Below are 5,444 nucleotides of genomic sequence, written 5' to 3'. Positions count from 1 at the left end.
AATTGCATCTTTTTGTTTCTTGTTTACACTAGTTAGGCATAAAGGAAAACAACAAAAACATGAGAGATCTTTATGAACTTTATCTTGAATTAGGACATGATGTGTTTGAAGAGAGAATTAAAAAACCCATGGAACGTTATATGCATGCTAATGGGAATGTTATTAATATGAATGCTTTGAACACTATTGTTGCTAATGCTATGGAAAATTCTAAGCTTGGGGATGTCGGTTTTGATAAAAATGATCTCTTTAGCCCTCCGGGTATTGAGGAGAAAGTTTATCTTGATTATGATATGCCTCCTATTTATGATGATTATAATGATAGTAGCCTTTTGGTGCCGCCTGATATGGGAAGCAAATTTGGTGCACATGAGCACCAGTGCTCCTGATTTTTAAAATATTTAAAAACTGTATATCTACGTTTCAAAAAATCGTCACATTTATTCCGTGAATACATACATATGTCATGAATACTCGTGCAAAGTTTCGTTAGAGATTGCATTGTATTTTGAGCTACAGGAAAAAAACAAATTTGTTGCTACGTATAGTGGCATATATTTGTCAGAAATTTGTCTTTTTTGTGTAGCTCAAAATACAACATATTTTTCTACAAAATTCATACCGTATCTTCGAAATGTTTCTATGTATGTGAGTATTTAATATCATTTTTTTTGGAATTCGAAAAATATAATTTTTAGAAAACAGGAGCACTGGTGCTCATGTGCCAAAGATACTTTTCGCCTGTTATGGAGGATAAATTTAATTATCTCTACTATATTAAATAGTTAGAGGTGGTGAGATGGTTGGTACGTACGTCCCAGGTTTCCAATCTCACGCGGTGGAGAAAAAATAGTAGTGCCGCACGTATTCACGACTCATAAAGCAACCGCCCACGACTCGAGTTTCCATTTCTACAGCGTGTGTTTGTTTCCCCTTCTCCCCTCCTGTCTTCCCAGGGCAGAGCCAAGCAACTGCCGCCGGCGACGTTCTCCCACGAATTCGCCCCTCTCAAGACTGTTTCTAATAGGATCAGCCAGTTCCCTGCGCCGATTCGCCAAGTCCGTGGATGGCCATGGCAGGCGCATCGTCCTTGCCCACGCAACGACGACGTCGAGTCCCGATCAGATCCATTGCGTCCAACTTCTTCTGCACGGCGGCGGTCCGACCGGAGGAGGAAGATGACATCGGCCGTTCCCTCTCCTCACTGTTGTCCTCCTCCCTGACATTTGCTCCATTCCCGTCTACATCGGCCCACCGTCCACCCTGCAAGCCAGCGGCCAGACTCCCAACCATCAACAAACCCACAAGAGAAGGCCGCCACCGCCAAAACTGATTCAAGCGTGGAGCTCCTCCGTGATTATTCCACCGTTGTGAGCTGCCCCCTCGGATGAGGACAACGACTCCAATGTGGCGGTACAAGTGCGAGCCTCTGCAATTGGACAAGCTAAAAACCGTATTTCTGCAGCAAGTACATGACCTTTGTGTTGCCTTTTTTTTCATAGTTCACGGCTGGGTTTTATTTTGAACCCTGCTTGCCTCCCATTGTGATTTGTAGCATGAATGACGAGATGATCCGGCACTACCTAAACAACTCGATGGCCTGTGGCGCACTGCGAGGCGCCTCCCTAGACCAACACCTTGAAGCTGATGCCTCAAGCTTATCCCCGTTGGCAGCCCCATAGAGAGCACCTCGCTACATTACTGGACAAAATTATTTATGACATTCCTCCTTCCTTCTTTTGTTGATTCTGCCTGACGGAAATACTGATGTTTTTGTTTTAATTTTTTCTACTAGCACAGATAGATGAATGGAGCATGGTGGCTCGGCTGGTCTTCACTGGGTTTCACTCTCCCTTGCCATTGTGATGATTCGATTTAGTTTTTTGAGATTTTTTTTGCGATAATAGTTTTTTGAGATTTTCCTTGCTGAGTGATGATTCCATATTCTCTTGCTTCTTATTATCGTGACTGAGTTTACTTCGAATCTACTGAAACTTGTTGATGATGTCTAGGAAATGGTTGGTCATCTGTCATGTTGTGCATTCATTAAATCAGTATCAACTGGCAGTACAAGGATGGTAAGATCAATATTTCGTTTTTTCCCCTATTCTACCTATATCTAACTGAAAGCGTATTTGCACATACACAATCATTATTTACAGTAGCTGAAACATGATGGTTTAATTATTTATGGTCAAATCATATCAGTAACGACTTCTTACTACATCCTTTCTCGTGCCTAGGAAAAAGAGTTCACTCTCAAATCACAAGGTAGGATGAAACACCTCATTTTAACAATGGCCTGTGTTTATTTCTGGATGTATATAATCAAGTTTTCGTAATGCAACCATAGTTCCATGTAGATAACATTTCAATACAGAGAGAAAAATATGACTATTTGTTTTCAACTTCTCATGGATAATATGCTAATAGATTATCAATTAGTATCCTCCTGTTTTTTTTTTTGGAGTGAAGTATCCTCCTGTTATGTAGGTTTTGGCGTATGTGTTACAAATAATTTGAGGTTCCGCAATGATTTGCTTAATTTTCAGATTTTGGTACCTTCAGGTTTGTGTCCTAATCAGACAATTTCTGTCTACATCTGGTTGTTTCTCAAGTTAATCATATATATATTCGAACACCATAATTCTTGTGTCCATTTGGATGGCTTGAATTATGTTGAACATTATTGTTCGGATAAATAGGTTGCAAATGACTGTGCTATAATATTCGAAAACATATCAAATCACTGAATATGACAATTCTCTATTTGTATATGGCAAATATTTTGATCTGGTGGTTCAGCGACAAATGGTGGTCCATACACTTGCTGAGATAAGGGATACAGCGATTTAAATCTATCTTGCCTATGAGGTAATGATACAGTCTTTGGCCCTTTCATCTGCATTTGATTAAGTGGCCTTCATTTAGAGAAATAGAATGCAATTTGTTAAATCCAGAAACTCTTTGTTTTTTCTGTGGTACTACAAATTGTGAAGTTTGAAGCCCATAAGCTTTCTGCTTTTTTTTCACTTTTCTCAAACTTACATTTTTGCAGTAGATATTCAGTACCAAGTTGAAGTTTGAATAGGAAAGATAACTCAGTTGCAGTTGTCTCTTTGCAAGAACACTTATGCCTCAGATGCAGGAGGCACAATGATGGAACTACTGTCAAAAGCTGGCAGTCAGATTACATTTTATATAGATTGTAAACTCAGTGTTCTATTTTCATGTGCTGGCAGAATTTGCTGAAAGTGCTGTCAAACACTTCCCAAGAGGTATTCAGTTGGTATCTTTTAGGTTGAATGATATCGTAATCTGAGACCGAGCTTGACACTACTTCCATTGTTGTGCCTCCTGCACTCTACCTGGCTGGCTAAAATGACTTTCCCAGCTATTTCCATTGCATACTCTCATGCATTGTGCCTCCTTCTCCCACAACTTAAGTATGTGTTTTTTTTCAACCAATTAGTGACCTACTATTAAGATCAGTCCACAACAAAAATTCACATATGTTTTGGATTTTATTTTACAAAACTAAGTGCCAAATGCTGACATCTGGCAATTTCAGTGATTGTTAGGTTCTCTCTATAAGATACTGTCTAAACCAATGCAGCGGGACCGATGATTATTTTGATTCCTAAATGCCCTTCCTGAGCATTAATTATGTATAAACATCTGTGATATATTAAAAGGGAACCTGCGGTGGAGAGGGTGCGTATGGTTGGTACATCGTCCGCTCCAAATCCCGCATGAAAAAAAACCACGGAACAGGGGGGCCCAAAAAAACAACGGAGAAAAACCGGGACCTCCCACCCACACACGCTACAATCCACTCACAAGTTCTTCCCCGAATTTGTGTTGCCGGAGGCAAAGACTTTGGCGATCTTCGTGGCCTTGGTGTCATCATGGTTGAAGGAGACGACTTGGGCAAAGATGCCAAGAAGAGCAATCAGATTACTGTACACATTAAGGTAATATTGTTCCTGGAACTTTAATTTTGCACCGTTCTTCGGCTGACGTTGCTTACTTGATGTTGTTACAACAAACAAATCACTGTACAAGCTATTTTTGTTGTTATTCAAGGAAATGCCTGCATGGCAATATATAATGAACAAATAGTTTTATTTCTGTTAGATTTATTTTGTATTTAGCAAAGCAGATTTTCTCCTATGTATGCATTCATTCTTGTGGCTTCCATCTGGTGGAAGTTTCAGTTAAACTTGTATTCATTATTTTACCTTCCATTGTGTGGTGGAAGTTTCAGTTAAATTTTCTCCTATAGTCCTATGCATTCATTCTTTTGTCTTCCGTTATGTCAAGTTTCAGTTCACAACACGATTTTCCTATCTGTACCAATCACCTGCCATTTACTCAAAATATTTATCGATCTATATTTGTTATATAACAAGTTAGATTAAATATTCCAGTTTTTTCTGGCAAGTCATTTGGAGGCATAAAGGCAAAAGAAGCTTAATTATGTTATCTGTCTGCTCGTGCAACAACATGATAAATGTCTCTATAGGTCACTACATTTACTGAATATATTTGTTATGTGCCACATAGGACGATGATGGTGATGCCAGGAGCGTGCATGGGAGCAGGAAGCGGCGGGGCAGGTGGTGGCGCAACAACTCCGATAGAGGAGCCAAGGCTAAGCAATTGCCATGAAGTAGTGAATGAGGATAGGAGAGGATGGTTGGGAAGTGGCGTCGAGGCTGTTGTCTATCAGGAGCATGGTTTCACTCCAATCCACTCGGCTTTTTTAGGTTCAGCTTTACTGGCATTTGTATTCATATTATTTTTCGTCAAGAAAATGTATAATTTGTACTGTATAAGATTTTGCAGAGAAGACATGTCCGTTCTTTAAATGTTGTAATTGAGCTCACTGATATTGCATATTGGTGCTCAATGATAGATTACATGCATCGGCAGGTGAAAGTCACGAGAATTTAATTGTCAAAGTTATGTAATATTAATGTTTTGAATCTGACTCTTCTGTGATATGTCCATTCAAATGCATGCTTCAGTTTGAACACTCGCTAAGTCCATTCAACTGCATGCTTCAGTTTGAACACTTGCTTAATTTGAAAATTTATATGTACAATATTTGGTCACTAGATGGTTCCCTTCGCAATTTGATATGATATGCATTCCCACAAGTTCTTACACAAAATTTTACTGCAAAGTTTTTGCTTATAAAAAATGATAGACAAAATTTTCTCTTGAAATGTTATGTTGCTTTTTTTTTCTGTGGTAGTGATGGTCGAAGAGATGCCGAGAATAAAATGACGCCGAGAAGTAGAGGTATGTAAAGGAAAGTTCACACTACGAATATATCGAAGAGACATCTGTACCTTCTAGGCATACAATGTATTATTATAGCTCAAATACATCTTGAGCGAAGGGACAGGGTGTTTTTGCACACGAGCATATGCTCCTGA

At 39.2% G+C, this 5,444-nt stretch overlaps 1 long non-coding RNA gene across 1 annotated transcript; it reads left to right on the top strand.

Moving 5' to 3' along the window:
* The first annotated feature begins 2,495 nt into the window (after positions 1 to 2,495).
* Positions 2,496 to 4,847, top strand: LOC139835221 (uncharacterized). Its single transcript, XR_011750987.1, has 3 exons — positions 2,496 to 2,874; positions 3,696 to 3,974; positions 4,567 to 4,847. It is a non-coding gene; the product is annotated as an uncharacterized lncRNA (long non-coding RNA).
* The last annotated feature ends 597 nt before the right edge of the window (positions 4,848 to 5,444 follow it).

Source organism: Lolium perenne, chromosome 2 (assembly GCF_019359855.2).
Source record: "Lolium perenne isolate Kyuss_39 chromosome 2, Kyuss_2.0, whole genome shotgun sequence".
In the NCBI taxonomy this organism is placed as follows: Eukaryota; Viridiplantae; Streptophyta; class Magnoliopsida; order Poales; family Poaceae; genus Lolium; species Lolium perenne.
This window is presented reverse-complemented; position numbering and strand designations above follow the sequence as displayed.